Raw genomic sequence first — 18,792 nt, forward strand, 5'->3', positions numbered from 1 at the left:
GTTCGTCCACATAAACTTTGTGGTTCTGCACCTCAGCAAATAACTGCTGTTGAAACGTTTGCAGAGCCTGAATTTGTTCTACTACCTGATTCATGATTCTTTCAATGTTGCTAATTGTTGTTTGTTGGGCGGCAGGTTTATCCCCTTGTGCTGGTTTAGCTTGCCCAATTTTGGTATTCTGAAACTGTGCCTTCAACGTTGCCATCTCGATTTTAAGTTCTTCTACTGTTTGTTTAAGCTGTCGATTTTCAGAAAGGATTCTTTGGTACTCAGGGTTGGCGGTTATTGGAGCCCCTTTTCGTGCCATCCCCGCCCAGCTCACCTTATGTTGGGTCGAGTCTCCCATTGCCACTGAAGTCCTGGATGGGGTAGGGGATCTGGAGGACATTCGGTGGTGTCTGGAGGCGGAGTGGTCAGATAGCCCTTGGTCTCGATTCTTCTGTCGTTCTTGTGATCTTGATTTTCGAATTTGGGGTTGCGACATTGGAATGTCCCCTTGAGTCCGCAGTGGAGGCCAGTCGTCATCGTCCGTATCGTCTGTGTCAGACCATCTCCGTTTTGGTGGGGATGATTTGATCGTCTTGCCCGGCGTTTTGCCGGCCATCCGGTTTGGTGATTTTGGCTGCGGTCGCTGTGGTGGCAGCTTGAAACGACGTTTACACTCCTTTGATCCCGTGAGATGCTTTTCTCCGCAGGTGGCGCAAACAGGGTTGCAGTCGTGGTCTGGTTGTGGCTCCCGAGTGCCGCAGTTGTGACATACCGGCAGGTGGGGGTTCGGGCAGACGTCCGTTCTGTGACCCGTTTGCTTGCAAGTCTTGCAGAATTGTATGGTATTCTTGTATGGGAAGCAGGGAAGCTCCCCTCCCATATAATAGACGTATCGCGGTATGATCGGGCCAAAGAAGGTAATTACTGCTGTTTTCGTTTGTCCCAACATCCTAGCTCTTAGTATATCGACGCCTTGCGTACGAAGACGTAGGTTGGCTAGCAGGGTTTCAGGGCTTGTGTGAGGAGCGATGCCATGTATCACTCCTTTCTTTGTGTCTTCGCCTACTGCTGCGTACGCACTCACTGCGTGCAGTCGACCGTTTAAGGTGAGGCCTGTAATTCTTCTTGCTATATCCGCCACCTCTTCGGTAGGGGTTGAGATAATGAAAATGTTTGATCCTGGTTTCAGTCTCAGCAGGAACTGGTTTCCATTCACTTTTCCTTGGCAGGCGTTTATAACTGCTTCTGCGATCTGGGGCGCCGTGAGTTCCCTGATAGGGAGACCTTGGTGAGGGCGCACGATCACCTTAAAGTCGTCCTTAGGCAGTGGTGGAAGCCGCCTTGTCTTGGATTTCTTTTTATTCGCTGGTTGTACCGGGGGCTTGGACGATGGGCCCGATGATTCGTAGCCACCCTCGGAAAAAGCGGCCTTTTTGCCCGCTCGTGCGAGCGCCTTCTTTTGGCGCACGGTCAAAACCGTTTGCCAGTCTCCGTCGTCTTCTTGGCGTCCATGGGGTCCGCCAGTTTCTTCGGTACTCTGGAGTACGATGCAATCCTCATTAACGGTTTCTTGGTACTCCATCTCATCTCGGTCCACGTCCGAGGAGGTGAGTTGCGCGTTGGGTGTTTTCTCGGGGCCTATTGCCTCGTTAAACGTTGTCGTCGGCGTTCTCGGCGCTTCCGTAGCTGGAGTCGGCGTAAGCGTCGCCATCTGTCACGGCCGCGTCGCCGACGCGTTCCGCGTACCAGCGGCCGCCGCCTCACCGCCGCCGTTAGCGTTCACACTTCACACACGTTTTGGCCCGTTACAAAGGTTTGGCGAGGTGCTCACCGGAAAGTTTGGTATCCACAGTGTCCCCACAGCTTGCCGAACCTTGTGAAGTCCTCGAAATTCAGGTCACAGCAAAAGATCACTCTCAAAAGGCGAAAAGAGATGGAAGCCCATCCTGAGCTGACCGCTCTAGTCGACGCCACCTAGCGGTCTCGTTGCTAGTCAAATCCCGACCTTTGCGGTACTCTGAAATTTTTCCAGTGACTCTACCGCTTCGCGGCCCACGCAAGAGGCCGTTGTTCCATCACAAAGCTCGCCTTTTGCATAGCGTTCGCGGCAAGCGTTTCCAGGTAAACATTACGGTTACATACAATACAGTTGCCGTGAAGCCTAATGCCCCAACCACTGCCACGCGTCGGAAAACTTCGGCGCGCGCCGCAGCGTCGAAAGTGTCGGTCGGAAACAGGCCGAAGCGTGACGACGCGCAGCGATTATGTCGACAACCGATGCTAGAAGTTTGCCTACGCAAGGCGAAGCTTCGCCGGCGTGCACCACTGAGGTGCTTCGAAGCGTCGCCGGCGTCAACCAATCGGAGGCTGCGAAGGCTTCGGCTCCTATGCTATGATGGCCGCCCATGCGAAGGCGCCGACACCAACGATAGTCCGAGTTCTTCAGACGCACGATGCGTGCTACAGTGTTCCTGACTGACAGTGTTGTAATAGTAGGCCGACAAACGACACGGCCGATGACCGTGGGCTGTGGCAGTGCGATGTGGATCCGAAGCGACTTCGAACGACGCCGACTAAAGCCTGTTTCACATGATGCGATTTTTGTCGCACCGAAAGTGCGATTTCCATCGTTTGCGATGAAAATCGCAGTCGCAGTGCCGACCCCCCGACATTCGGCTGCGACCAACCGGTTGGAAGCACAGTCGCACCGTCGCAGCGATCGCTGCGATTTTCCGTCTAAATTGCGCGCAGAGCTCTCACGGAGCTATTTCGCCGGTTTATTTGGAAAATTGCGTCTCGCACAACAAGTGGAATGCGCGGAGATGTGGTTTGCCGAATTTGGTACGTACGGGAAGGCAGAATTAGAAACTTGTACTGCAGATTCCATTCTCCCATTTCTATGCGTTTGTTGACACGCTACGCATCAAATGAAGTGCATTTTCTCGTTTTACGCGTTTGCGAGTTGTCCGTACTAGGAGGTGTTCGATCCCCACCAGACGACGAGCTCGTCACAATTTTCTTTTGTTAAGTAGCATGCAAAAAATGCGCTTACGGAGCAGCTTGAATTATTTCAACCTCGGTAAGGGCAAATGACAAGACAAAGAGGTACCCTAAGTTTCAACGTTGCGCTGAATGCGGTTGACCGTTCAGTTGCATTTTCTTGTCGGTTTTCAAGCGTGAATTTCCCGGTGCATCTTGAAAGCTTATATTACCTCTTATTAAATTTGACAGAGCAAAAGTGTAGGCTATGGTAATGAATTTGCTACGATAGCATTAAATCCGTGGCTTGAATGAAATATTACATGCACAATAAGCCGCACCTTTTCTCTGGAGAATATTTTTTCTTGCACAGAAACCAGTAAACATTGACTATGTTATGGACGTTGTATCCTTACGTCATCTGTATTAACACCTGCTTTGAACGGTAATTAACTCTAAAGCTAGTAGATTAAGTAAATTATTAGCTTGCAGTGACTCTGACTACGTACCCTCCTGCACCGTCATGTAAAACTCGTGCAACAAGGCGAAAAGCAGGCAAACGGCCTGTTCTTGTGGGGATAAAACAGTATAAAACGACACGCTGAAGAAAAGCAAATCAAAACTGTGCAGTGAAGTCAGCCAGTTCAGCCAGTACAAGCAGTACTTGCACGTTCACAGCTGATCAAGTGTGCAGAAACATTCATGCCTTACATGTTTCTAATAAGTTCGTGATCACACATACTTGTGTGTAAACCCATATAACGATATCTGCTGTGATTACCTTTTATAAGTAATGAAATACCATGCTACTTGCAAGAACATATCACCCGAGGATTTTAGAACAAATTTCTGCATTTCAACTATACACCATATGTGGTTAATTCAATAAAGGATCACTGTGGCTATAGCATTCTGCTTCTAACACAAGGCGAGGTGTTGATTTGCCAGCCATGGAAGTCGCATTTCGATGGGACTCCCAGCATTTTTAGATCTACAGATTACCCCAAACTGAACAGGCCGCAGGCGCTAACGCAATGCTTATTACAGACAGATACCTATCCAAACCCCACCACCTTACACATCATCTACCCGGACGTTTACCACGGCGATGTGTGCCCCTCGTGCGGGGTCACGGCGACCCTCGCACACGTGCTCTGGGAATGCAGAAACGCTCCGCCCGACTCGACCTCCGACAAGTGGGAGAAGACCATACGAAGCTCGCTCCTACAAGACCAGCAATGGGCCGTCCAGCAGGTCCTGTCGGTCCCTGCGTGGGAGACGCCCGCTGCGCGCTGACGTGCGTCCTGCAGGACATTTATTAAAGTTTTTTCCAATCCAATCCGTATTTTCTCTAGGCAGCCGATCTGCACAGAATGCTAGCTTCTTCCTCTACAATGCACGCTCAGATGTGGAGAGCGCATTGTAGAGGAAGAAGCCAGCATTCTGTGGAGATCGGCTGCCTAGAGAAATTATGGATGCTGTAGATTCAAAGACACTGGGAGAATCTTGTCAGCATGGCCTCTGTTACACTTTCAGAGATGGATGCGTTTTCTGTTGGGATCTGCATTGATACACATCAGTTTTTGCTTCTGCTTTTTGTGTAACTTCAATTTATTGCATGTCAACCAGCATTTATTCGGCATGTTCAATAAACTTTCATTTGTTAGCACGCCTCATGATAGTCTTTGTCTCTAGCAGAAAGGTGTTCATTCTTTTTACAGTGAAGTTGTTTATGCCTAGGCAAAACACTTATGGTCCGATCCCAAGAACCCCAGTGTAGGGGTATGAGCCATTGTTTAGGGGGGTGTGAGCCATTGCATTCGTCTAGAATGATAGACGGATAAATTTCTTGTTGGGTTGACACAGAAATGCTTATGCATTTCAAACATACATTTATCTACGCATTATTGCAGGGAAGGGACACAGAGAGGGATGGGGTTAACACAAGATCATGATGTAATTATTACCTCGCAGCAAAGGTGTGGTGGGCCATTGGCTACACTGATAGTGACGTCGTTTCTCTCTAGCAGTAGAGCGCGCTTGCAGCAGTCTCTCTCCGACTTCCCAATAGGTTCAAAAATGGGTCCCTGTATTTATTTAAATAAAATGTGCAAACCCGGTGTGTGACATGGTAACTACAGTGCATAACCGAGTCATAAATATTACGATTAACGCATTACAAAACACAATGCCTAACACAATTCAGGAAGACTTTGATGGACCCGCTGGACTGACACAATCAACCACTTGTTGCACTTTCAATGATGGTGATCTTGCAAAGCGCGATGTGTGGCATTCCAAATAAACAATCTGTTAAACCCAAGCTAAACGTGTACATAACCTCATTAAGAAACACAGACATAACCAATAATATAGAAAGACTTGAATGAACCATTGGAATTAACCCACTGATAAACACCGGGGCCGCACATTTCAGCTTCGCTGGTTTACCGCCTGTACAGGGTGCAAGGGCAGTAATTTTTTCTGTTTTTGTTTGTTAAGTACAATATAATGTTGTGCCAGTAAAACACGTTGGGCTAGTTAGTGCAATGTATTGGTACTACTTTTTTTGCTGTTTATTTTTCTTAATGTTGTGCCCTTCCTTTTGTAACTACTTTTTTATTCCCCCTCGCATATTACTCCAACCTTGCAGCCTGCGAGGTATATAAATAAATAAGTACATAAGCGCATCTCATTCATTCATCTGCATACACCTCGCACCATTCCTTGATCAACAAACGTCACTGTGTTGATGTCTCGCAGCGTGCATCTACATTAACTGCCGTTTGCGTTTCGGTATAGTTTGTGAACAGCGTAATGCATAAAGATTGCATGACATTAAGGTTGTGACCTATGCGGTGCATAGGCAAATCTTGCAAAAGATGACATGTTGGATTGTGGAAAATAAGACAAATTGTATATATCGCAGTTACCCTAACAGCATTTAATTGACCACTTGACAAAAAGTTCACTTCACATAGCTTCAAACACGTACACTGAATCTGCAGTTCTTTTTTGCGTATTAATGTCGTCGTTACTGTATGGCCACATTTTAGACTTGAAAACAAAGTTAAATAAATTTGTTTGTTGCAACACAACAATATACGTAGATCACGGCGATTGCAACGCCAGAACTTGATACAAACATGCGCCCTATAGTATGCAGACAAATGCTCAGGACAAACTCCAGAATGTTTGCGTCCTGATACTTATGAAAGTGAACAGTTTTATTCCATGCCTATCAATGAGAGGGAGAGGGAAAACTTAATTGTATTTGTGGAACAAAAACGCATTGATAAGCTTAGAGATATAGTCATTGATTAACACTTTCGAAATGAATAATTATAGCTTGATAGCGACATTGAAGCAGCCTTTCGACAGCAAGAAAAGGAATCAGTTTTTCCAGTTCTGAACATTCAATTGAATTGAACATTGAAGCAGGCATAAAATTCTGCAAATATAATCTGTTTAGGAATTACAAATTGGAATAAACATTGAGACTTGCATTTGTACTTTCTCTGTCTGAGCAATATAGTTTGAAATCACTCCCATAAGCATGTCGTGACAACGTTGATCTAATACTGGTTAAATGCATGACTAGCTTAAGAAATCTGGATGATCGCTATAAATTAGAGTGAAGAAACTATAATATGTATGATGTAGCGAGCAAATGATTAGAGTCACTGCCAAGCATGCGTCCTTTGCCGTAGTATAAGCACCCGCCGTTCTTGGTAATCAACGTTTACCAAATAGAAATCTTGGCAATTACTTATTCAATGGCCATAACTCACCGCGTATCCTTTAGTGACAGTCTTTGTGAAATACAGCTGCGTTGTCGCGACAACTTACGACCAAACTGTGACTCTTGCGGTTACGGTTGCCATACTCGTAACCATTGCGTTTGCGGGAATACTATAAACATCGGTTTAGTGCACAGGTTAGAGAACATGGAGTTTAAAACAGCATTTCTCGTCTTACATCTCCTCAACGCAAGCACCTTTGCAGGATGTACGATGTGCGTCCCTTCAAGACAAAAGAGAGTTAGAGTTATAGCTCAGCGAGCCAGCAGACTAGCGTGCTAGCGTAGACGCCAGTGCGCATGCGCGGTACAACATGCGCAGTGGCGTCTACGCTGGCCCGCTGTGCCCGGTGGCTCAAAGACGCGCACGCAAACTTAAGACAATAAATGCCTCCTTTACTTGATGCCCGCAGCGTTGCTCGCTTTCCCATTGTAGCGGCGGTTCACTTACTTGAGCATAAATTCCGTGAGGCGGCGCTCATTGCCTTTTCAACTTCCGGCGGATGTGGCAGCGGTGGCTGAATTACAGTGTACTAGAATATGGGCAGTGCGCTCACTGCCGCATCCCTGCACTGCGTCGCCGTGGCGCACTCGGCGTCGACTGCTCTGGCGCCCGCCAGAGGCGCTGCCGCCTGTTTCTCCTGAAAACTTCCCCTCGCTTCGTGTGGAGTGTGTTCTGTTGGATCGACGTGCTGTCGAGTGCAACTCCCGCTGGCGTTTTCAGCAGTATCCTCGATGCTTACTCTGTGATTGACGCTTCACTCAATGTGCACTGTGAGTGAGTGAGAATTCCAAGCCGCCCCCCTGCACCCGGGTGCACCCGGGTGCAGAACTGGCTACAGTCGCCTGAAAGATGCACCAAAGGGATCTTTCTTCAGCGTTCTACGTGATGAACGGCGAAAGGAATGGGAGAGGAACCTCCACCGTGAAGATAAGACACTGGATGAATCTTGCGCGGTCTGTGAGTTGCACTGCGAACCGCGATTCATAATTGGGGACTTCGTGCACCTTACAGACGGCAAAGAGATGCGCATTCCTCGTGAGAAGCCAATGCTATCAGAAAACGCTTTTCCCAAGATTCTTCTGAATTTACCACAGTACCTGACGAAGAGGACACCTAAGCACAGGAACAAAAGGGAAAGGTGTGGAAATTTCAAGCAGCTCGAACTGTTCCGTTCATACTTAGCCAACGTGACTCAGTGTGTCTACATTGGCAATTACCATTCATCTCCCCTCCATATAAAGTGTGGTGTACCTCAAGGCAGTATTTTAGGTCCTCTTTTGTTTAACGTATACATAAACGATATTATCCGTATTGACACAAGCTCAAACTTTATCATATATGTCGATGATAGCACTATCCTACTCTCCAGAACTGATGAAGCCAATCTAGTGTCAATATGTAATCACGTCCTTGAAAAGCTCGTATTCTGTTCTAATTCTAACTACCTCAAGATTAACCCAGCTAAAACCAAGGTACTTTTCTTCCGTGCAAAAAATAAACCAATCAATTTAGAACAAGATATATACTGCGGCGGGCACAGGATTGAAATCGTCAATGAATATGTAATTCTCGGAGTAACATTTAGATCGAATCTCACATGGGATTCGCATGTTGACAACTTATGCAAAAGACTTTCGATGACCACAGGAGCTCTATCGCGTTGCCGGGCAATTCTCCCAGTGGAAGCCAAAAAGCAAACTTATTCTGCATTGTTCGCTTCCCATATTAATTACTGTAGTCTCGTATGGCTGACCACTACACAAAGGAATATTACAAGGATTTGTTTATTTCAAGAAAGGTTGTTCGCAATATCGCAAATATTGATTATTTAGCTTCCACAGAATATTATTTTAGGTTGTACAACATTATGAAAATAAAATATATATATAAATTTCTTGTTTTGCGTTCATTCTATGTGTCTTCACCCACTTTTATAAACTTTATTAGTACAATAGCACTGCTTCAGCAAAATACCAATGCTCGTACACGTTGTCTTGAGTTTTGGATAATACCACGTTTCCACACTTTTTACAAATTGCAGTCTTTGAAATATAATCTTCCGTTAATCCTCAATAAATACAAAGATATAGTGAAGCTCACACTAGCATTACTCCAACTCTTTTCTTAAAAAAAGAAAACATACCTAACACTATTGTCGTGTAGGGACGTACATTCATAATTCTTTTTTTTAACAGAAGCTAAATCCTCCTGCGTCCTCTTGCAGTTCACATTGTAATGTTTTTAGAATATGATACCTTCACCTGATGTATTATATGTGTAGCAAGCATGTGTTTGACAATGTGTGTTTCTGTGTATGCATATGTGAATTCATATATATATATATATATATATAAGAAAACAAGCGGATGCGCACTGGACAACAACCATTCGGAGTTTTCACAGCGCTTCCGGGATAGACCACGACTCGGCGCCAGAGGAGGGCGTTACGGCAGAGCGTCAGCACTGTTTGTCGTCTCTTTTTGATATAAAGACTCCTTTCAAGTATTAGAGTTCACATCAACTCCCCGACCTTGACGTAGTGCTTTATTGCACGTCGACCAACCAAAAAGAAGGCGTTGTCACGTCCGATAATGGAGTCGTGTCCCTCTGCGACAGACAACCCGATGTTTACTGCAAGGTATACATGAGGGGACAACTGATAAGGGACTCAGCCTGAAATCTCAGGAACAAGCAGAGAATGTGCTGAAGCGGGATATAAACGGGGCAACGTGGAAATGTTTGCTTTACCACAATGCACTTTCGCGCTGTACGCACCTTACCTGCGAAAAAAAAACGAAGTGGTGGGTAAATTCGGCGCGGTGGTGCTGGAAACGCGGATGCACAGTGCTTGTGGCGAAGCCAGACTCGCAATTTTATCGATCAGCAGGAGAAGACACTCGAGTGTCCCTTGATATGGTGATTGCAGTGGCCGTATCAAGCTATTAACAGAACAGTGTTAATAGCAAGGTTAGTTCATTCGTGCTTCCGGAAACAAAACGTCGCCAACCATCTGTAGATCAACCGCAACAATAGTAGTTTAGTTCAGTGCACACTGCGAAGGTGCACCAAAAGAAGTTTCGTGCATGCACTTCGGGCATTTTATTTTTATTACGGTCAAAACAGCAACGCGCGATAGCCGCTTTACCGCAACGCGTAAGAATGATTACAAAGACGGCGCCGAATAAAACAACACACGAATAAGGGGGACACGAGACAGCACGTAGGCGCACTAACAACTGAGTGTTTTATTTCTTGACATAGTAATATATAGCTGCTGTCAAAGATCAAAACAACAAGAATAAACAGGGCAGTCATCTGCATCGCACAAGGAAGCCAAGATACAGAATAACATTTAAGTGTCACTCTCAAGATACGCCAGTTCCTTTGTCGAAAGCGAAACTGAGGCTTCACTGATACAATCAACACCGCGATTTTTTATCTCAAACGCTTCCAATATCTCCCTTGTAAGTTGATGGTCAGCTCTGTACAGAACACTGGTTCTATCGAAATCTGGGATGCACTTGTGAGCCTTACAATGCTCACTTATATGACCGGAGAGCTGGTTTTCCATCTTATATCTATGCTCATGTAATCTGTCATTCAGACATCTGCCCGTTTGGCCTACATATGATGAACCGCACGACAGGGCAACTATCCCTTGTCGTCCGGTTCCAAAAGGAACCGCACGACAAGGCATAGTTGCCTTTTGGAACCGCAGACAAGGCATAGTTCCCTATTGGAACCGCGGTTCCTTTCGGAACCGCGGTTTTAAAGGGAACCTACTGCTATGCCTACTGCTATGCCTCTGGCATAGCAGTAGGTTCCTTTTTGGAACTGCTGTCCGTTTACCTGAAGTCCACGCACATAAAATGGAACGACGACGTCTTTCTACAGAAAGAGGATGTCTGTATAGGTTCGTGTATAGCCGCTGTTTTAAGCGACATCTTTTTAGCCTCAAAAGACAACCTGTTAAAGCAGTGCATATCGGGGACAAATGTTATGCAGATGTTTAGATTTGCCGATGATTTCTTAATGTTCTTAGATTGTGACAGTCCAGAACTGGAGACCCAGTCATCATTAGTATTGACAGAGTTTAAAACAGCCTTGCATCCTCTAACCCTGACCCATGAGCTTCCGGCTGATAACTGTTTAAGATTTTTAGATTTAGAGTTCACTTTTTCATCGTGTCATGTGTGCTGGCAGTTCAAGCCAAGCGCTAGCAAACCTATCCTCTCCTGCCATTCAGCTCATTCAAAAGTAATAAAACGAGGCATCATTCAATCATGTTTAACCAACGCACTTAACAGGTCATGCGTGCATCAGCTGCAAAGCAGTTTTCATTGTCAGGTCAGCCGCCTCAATGGGGCAAGTTATCCTCACCTTGTGATCGTATCTATTGCGGAAAAAATACTCAAACAGCTCAAGCAACCTAGCGCTGTAAACCAGGGTCGAGCAGGCCCTTCTGAAACCAGGTGTGCCATTATTCCATATGTTCACGGCATGTCTCACAATCTCAAAAAAGTAGGTACACGAGCTGGTGTTGACTGTATCAGTGAAGCCTCAGTTTCGCTTTCGACAAAGAAACTGGCGTATCTTGAGAGTGACACTTAGATGTTATTCTGTATCTTGGCTTCCTTGTGCGATGCAGATGACTGCCCTGTTTATTCTTGTTGTTTTGATCCTTGACAGCAGCTATATATTACTATATCAAGAAATAAAACACTTAGTTGTTAGTGCGCCTACGTGCTGTCTCGTGTCCCCCTTCTTCGTGTGTTGTTTTATTCGGCGCCGTCTTTGTAATCATGCTTAACCAACTAGCCCGCCAACACATGCGTAAGAATGTTTTATTTGACGCTGCGAACCGCGCCACCTGTCGGCGGCGACATGAAGTGCGTCAAGCTCCGCCGCGTTGTGAGCGCACAATAACTCTTCTAATACACTGTACACTCTAAGAAGAATTCCGGGGAAAATGGGAGTAACTGGGCAGTTCGTCCTAAAAAGGGCGCTTTCGTCCCTCAAGGGAGTAACTGCGTGGATGTGCGTGTCGTGTGCAAATTTTGGAGAGTAAGTGTTTAGTCCCTGGTCAGAAAGAGAGCAACGGGAGGACGAACGGCAACAGTTACTCCCCATGCGCTCCGCTGTTTTCGTCCGTGTCGTGGAGTGATGCGGCAAAAACTGTATTGTCTATAAATCGTGAATAGTTCGAAGTTAGTGCGCTGTCTATTGAACTACATGCAAAGCAGCACTTTGCCTCTTCGTGAGAAAATTGCGTGAAATTTAAAGTTGGAATGTGAAGAGCCATGCCCTTCGTGGGCACACCATAAGTGAGCGATACACATTAAACGCGCAAGTCATTGATAGACTGCCAGATTGTGCTGGTCAATAGTACCTAAGTTCATTCCGTTCCAAGGCGATTACGAACTTAACTGAAGTGGTGTGTAGCTCAAACGGGACACACTAAGCGACAGAGCAATTGTCCGTCTCTGTCGTCTTAGGTGCCCCGTTTGAGCTCGCATATACACGTTTACATCGCGTAGTGCCTAAGTTTAAAGCACCCTAAGAATACTCGGGCAGATTTCTTTTCGCACTCGCTTATGGTTGAAGGTACACTCAACGTTGCACTCTCCCCGCACAGCATACACAAAATGCCGAGTCGCTTTTACATTGCCGCACCTGCATGCCAATGCTTAACCTGTCTCAATTTCCTACCCCCGTCAAGCAATCTGCCGTGGCGCAGTGGTTAGAGTAGCTGACTTGTGGGCGCGAGGACGTGAGTTCGAGTCCTCCTTTCGGGCACCTTTTTTTTCAGCTCAGTAATCTTTTTTATTAGTGTATAAATGCCTAATTTTATTTATTCCACCTTTGCGGAGCATCGGAAATAATGACCGTTACTCCCTTGAGGAGCATCGGAAAAGAGCAACTGTTAGCCCTCGGAAGAGTAACTGCATGGGGAGTAACAGTTCATCCCCTCGCACTTACCCCCTAAAGGGAGGAATGGTTGTGGCAGATCAGTTGCTCCCCTAAAGGAGTAACCCCAATACCCCATTTCCTCCTTTACTTCTTAGAGTGTAGGCTGAATGCATCCGCCGGCGCGTTATATGCGCGCGCGTCTGTTAGCGAGCGTTATCGCGGTCCTCCAAGATGGCGACAGATGCCATTGTAATCTCAGCGGCCGCAGTACGTGACCTAAGTTGCAGGCGTTCGCCATGAGAGGCGCTCGTTGCCTTTTTGCGGAGGAGAGAAAAGGGAGAGGGCTCGGAACCGAGATTACCGGACAACGCGGCAGGCATCTAGTAAAGGAGGCATTGCTTAAGAGCGCGTTAGAGAAAGCCTCATGCCAAACATATCCAAGTCAACAATCTATTAGCAACCATACTATCGTTTCTATGCAAGGAGGTTATATACTTAAACTTCTTGAGTGCAAGTCCCAGCCGCCGCCTACGGGAGGGAGTGCGTGAAGGCGCCGGCGGCCATATTGCTAGAAGGAAAAGAGCGCGCCTCCAGCATATATTTGGCCGTGGTGTACGCGCGGCGCTCCCTGCACTTGCGGTTCCGCAATGAAAACCAAAATTAAACCCCTTTAGCAAGTATATAAGAAGTAGTCAAGAAGTATATGATCAATAAATATCAGTCCGCCGTTGTGCGTCGCTGTTGTAGAAAAAGATATGTGTCATGGTGGCGGGTGCATTGTGCTTAATAAGTTGCGAGAACTGAAAAACAGTCATATTTTCTGTTTTCATCATTCAGTAAGCTGCTGCGCGCATTGGCAGTGTGATGCCCTTTCGTCGATACGTGGTGCCGGCTCGTAATGGCAGCGACAAGACCTCAAAATATTGACACGCGTACTTATCTTTATCGGGCGACCACGTTTCGCCACCTAACAAATGTTATCGCACAGCGCGGGACGCGCCTGCATGCCTCCGAAGTTTCTGGAAAGTTATCGATGCTTCTATCCCGTTGTCTGTTGTCGCCGAACCTTGTGCTATCAGATTTCATCGCGTGACGCGAATGGTGTAGAAATTTGTGGAAGCCACGCGGGTCCCAACGATTAGTCTGGAACATTCGACGACTGTTGTATAAAAGCCGACGCGCTTGACCCGCTGACCAGATTTTCGACGATCGCCGAGTGTGTTCGCCGCTATCGTTGTGCTATAAGTGTAGCCTGTTTTGTGGGCACAGGTTCGCCCAATAAAATTTAGTTTTGTCGTTCACAGTGGTGCTACTGTGTTCTTCAACGTCACCACTACGTGACAATATAGTATCCTTATGCCATTTCTTTAAAATATCGCCATTTGTTTAAATGAGTATATTCAAGTCGCTGATAATGAAGCTGTTGCTGCTGTAAAGTTTCCAATGGGCGTTTTCGATTTATACCTACAAAATAAGCAAAAAAATCTATGGGCACTTTCCTGAGCTCAACAGTGATAGCCGAAAGCCTATCTATGACCGCCTCTGTTACTGTTTGAACTGTGCTGCGAACGGACGCTGCCGTGGCCGCGAGCATGGGATGCAATCGCAGCGATATGGCTGCGAGGTTTCTCGCCGATGTGCGCGCACTCCCACGCGCCCACTCGCGCAGCGCTACTGGCATGGCGCCTCCTCTCCTTGCTCCCCTCGCCGGTGATCACCGCTTTCCTGCGTCCACCACGGACTGCGTCCGGACACTCATGAGCCACTAAAGGCTTACACTTTAATACAACGGTATGTCTCATTTTTGTCCAGCATTTCAGTTTTAACCGGAAAGTCTCAGTGAAAGAAAATTTGCAATAAAGCTAAGGCGATGATCTGCAAGCAGCCTCAAGTCCACATGCGCTCCGATGAGAGTAGCGTGCCAAAGTTTGTCATGTGTTACCCAGCGGCTCAAGCAATCTTCACTTTTTTTTTTCGTTTCTGCGTCCATTCTGGCTGCGTCAGTGACGAAAACGAGAAGTGGGAAGGCCGATAAATCGAAGGTGGAGGGGGAAGGCGGTAGCGTAGTGGTTAGCGTGTCCAGCTCCCAAATGAAGAACGCTGCGGATACAGGAGCTCGAATCACGTGGCTTGTTTGTAAAAACGCCTTTCTGTGCTCTCTGGTGATGACGAACCCCAGAATGAGGCGGCGGCCTGACGACAATGGTCGCCATTAGCGTAAGAGAATAAGCGGGCGTGCAAAGTCGCGTCTAAAGCCGAAAGTATATTCAGAGGAAATACAGTATGCTCCTATCGACAAAAAAAAGGTTATGAATAACGAACGCAAGGTTGTAAGGTTGTAAGGCGCAAGGTTGAGCAAGGTTGTAGACCGATTATATCACCAAAGACAGCTTAGCGCTCCTATCCCGGTTATTAGATGTAATTAGAGGGAATCTACATCAACAGCATGTCAACTAGCGTGTAAGTGATACTTCATTAAGGGCGTTGCTGTTTCTGTTGTGTGTAGCACGAACTAGTAGTGTAAGAGATGACAGTGAAGAGAAAGCGGTGAGGCGAAGTCCGCGAAAAGTAGTTGAGGATAGCCATATTCAACGTCAGCGCCGAGTTGAAGAAAGCCTGCGACTTCAGTTGCTCAGGTCACCAGAAAGGCTTGAGATAGCATACCGTTGGGCATATTTGGTAACCACAGCGGTATACACACACTTTGCAAAAACGAAAAGAGGGATGCCGAGTGAGTTGAAAATTAGAACTCGTGTGGTCTATAAGAGCTTGAAGAAGACAATCAGGTTAGATGGATGGCCTTTTCAAGCTAAATAGTATATGCCAACCCAAACGATCAGCGTGGTCATGCTTGCGCTACTCGGCATGGTTGCCTGCCACCAGGACTTCATGGATATACGGTGATGACAGTTTCCACTGGGTGCTTGATAATAAAAACGAACACATCAGAGGTGTTCGAGGGACGTTTGTACGGTACAAGATCACATCCTGAAAAGAAAAAGAGACCTTGCGAACAGGGACATCAGAAAATCGAGTACTAAGGCCCTTGTTGGTTTTGTTCAGCATGACGCCAACGTTTTATTCAGCGTTTATCTCTGAGAAAATGAGTTCAAGGTATGTTTATTTACATTATAATGGCAGGCGTAAAGACAGCATTAGAGGGTGCCTGAGTACTCTGTGTAGATTGCGTCCGACAATAAGAGCAAGAATACAACATTATAAGAGAATATAATTTGAAAACAAGTTCACTTATTATTACAGTGCAGTTAAGGAAACGAAGATAAGGAAACGCTACTACTATAGACACGACAACAGTTGCGGGCCAAATGGAAGGTACGGTACTGTACGTTTCTGCTATTTCTCAAAAACAAACACCATGCAAATTTGTCAAGCGGACTATTGAAGCAGGGCGTGCAGATACAAAGCCACATTTAATCACCGTATGGTCTATGCAACACTAAGGAAGCGGTCGCACGTGAACTTTTCTGTGCCCACCGTGGTAGCTGTGCGGCTATGGCGTCGCTCGACGTCGTGGTTTTGATCCCTACCGCGGGAGCTGGATTTTGACGGGAGCGAAATACAAAAACAGTCGTGCACTTAGATTTAGGTGCCCCTAAAGAACACCAGGGTGTGAAAATTATTCGGGAGTCCGCCACTACGGCGTTCCTCATAATCTTATGGTTTTATAACGTAGAGCCTCATAGTTCTGCCAACACGTATGCCGCGATGCGATGTGCCATGTGAAGCAATGACAATGCTCAAACCTCTCATAATTTATGGCGCACAAGAACGTATCAAGCAAACACGTCTCGCTGTGTGTTGTGTACAGCGCAGACAAAAGCAGTGGTGCACGCAAGGTAACATTTTCCATCAACTCGCTACTCTCGTATTGCACTAAACGCTGAAGAAATTATACATTCAGTCAGCATTACCGCTAATTATCGTCAATAAAAGCAAGCAACACAAAAGCTTCGCTTACACCGAATCCGCCTAATGTTTTAGGCTGTGAATTTATATGCTGAAGATTGACGCTCATTAATACAATATTTTCATTCGTAATGAGGAAAAGCGGCTGTAGTGTCCACGGTAGAACGGCTTCAATCACATGGCACCATAGAACACCATTGCCAACTTCAGTGGGATGTAGTCATCAAAATGGGATATAAGTGACAAGGAAATCAGGAAGTTGATGAATGACAAGAAGACAGAAGCTTGCACAAGACCTCAGGAAAATAAAATGACGTTTCGAGCAGCATGGATACAGAACCTGCTATGGTTTCAACGTGTATTAAAAATCCCCGAAAATATCAAGAGCGGCCGACAAAACTGCAGCCATTTTGGAAAAGGTGAACCCGCTGGAAATCTCGGGGCAGTACTAGCTGAAATATAAAAGATGATTTAAAGATAAAAAAACCTAAAGTTGGTAGCCAAAATACCGGACAAGTAAATTTTCTGTTGAAGGAGTTCAGCCGAAACCCGACGGTGCGAAATAAGGCGAGAATGTCGGCAAGTATTGTAAAGAGGTCAAGTAGGTACAAGAGAGGTACCTACTTGACCTCTTTAACTTAAACTCTAACTTAAATTTTGGGCGCGGACTACATCACGTTAAATACAATACACTCTACGGTTATACTGAGACGGCTCGTACCCATTCTCGCGCCATGACGGTTGCAAACAAATTGTCTCACGCGCGGACTGTCGCCTTCCTCGAACTGCCAACATTCCTTACCCGCCCTAGTTGCTTAGTGGATGTAGTGCGGGGCTGCTAAGCACGAGGCCGCGAAATCTAATCCTAGCCCCGGAGGCTGTATTTTAATCGGGGCGAAATGTGAAAACACCCGTGTACTTAGATTTAGGTGAACGGTAAAGAACCCCAGCTGGTCCACATTATAACGGAATCCCCCGCTACCGTGTGCCCCATATCAGATTGTGGTTTTGGCGCGTAAAACCCAATAATTTATTATTTACCATTCCTTAAGGATGTCCTTGAGATTCGTACAACTCTTGAATACAAGTAAGTGTCAGGAGTTGTGCGCTAGGTCTTTGAGTACGTGGCTAGCCATTTTAGCGTTCGATATCTGCTAGTCTACATTGCGGCTATATTATATAAAACAGACAAATCCAGCATATATTACTGCACAAGAATCTTAAATAATGATCTTCGTTCGCGAACGTAGATAACAGTGACAAGACAGTACTTTTACAACTAGCAAGGAGTACTATATATGTGATGCCCAAAGGTGTACCTGGCCCGGTGGCCAGTAAGTGGGACGTAATATTGTGAGCAGCTTCGGCCATAGCATGTTAACGGACGACCACGCAGAGAGAGTTTGTACAATTCTTGTGTCATGCATTTTGCCTCAAGGTGCAAAACCAACTTATCCATGCATCCACCTGAATAGTTATGCACACCTCGATTTGTAGCTGCTGCGGTTGCCCATGAGTGCGGATAGCAAAGTCGCTAGAGAAATAATTGGGGGCACCTTAACGAAATCGATAAGTCAATATCAAAAGCCGTCCATGACGGCGTCTCTCGTAGACGCTTCGCTATGTTCGGACGTTAAGAATGTGTGCTGACTGAAGAAAGGCTGCTGCGCGGTGCTTCCGGCATTTACCCAAGCTTGTTTACTCCTTAGTATAAAAAAAGGAAAAATAAAAGAAAACCGCGTCAAAAGCACCGAATCAATCGTCGCTCATCGCGACTAAACGCTCTTCGGATGATAAGTCATTTCCAGGCGACGAGCGACTGCGCTTTATGCAGATCACGCCGGCGGAACAAGCATTGTGGCGAAGTTCAGTGCGCAGGGATAGCTTCTAATTGCTTTATTTATGTTTTGTTGACGTCATCACGCGTCACCACGGAAAATTTGAAAAGCGTAAGGTCAGTACGCCTCGTGGTGACACTCACATGAACTAAACCCTCGTGTCCAAAAAAGCTGGGTACGTTAGTAGGCGTCTTCTACAGCTAGGTCATTACAAAGCAACAAAAATGAGCTTCTATCTGAATTAGATCAGTGGCTTGATAACAGCAATAACAATACTACTGAGATTATTATAGTGGGTGATACCAACATTGACATTAATCTAACCGACGCTTATAGCTACACAGACT

Source organism: Dermacentor variabilis, chromosome 2 (assembly GCF_050947875.1).
Source record: "Dermacentor variabilis isolate Ectoservices chromosome 2, ASM5094787v1, whole genome shotgun sequence".
NCBI lineage: Eukaryota > Metazoa > Arthropoda > Arachnida > Ixodida > Ixodidae > Dermacentor > Dermacentor variabilis.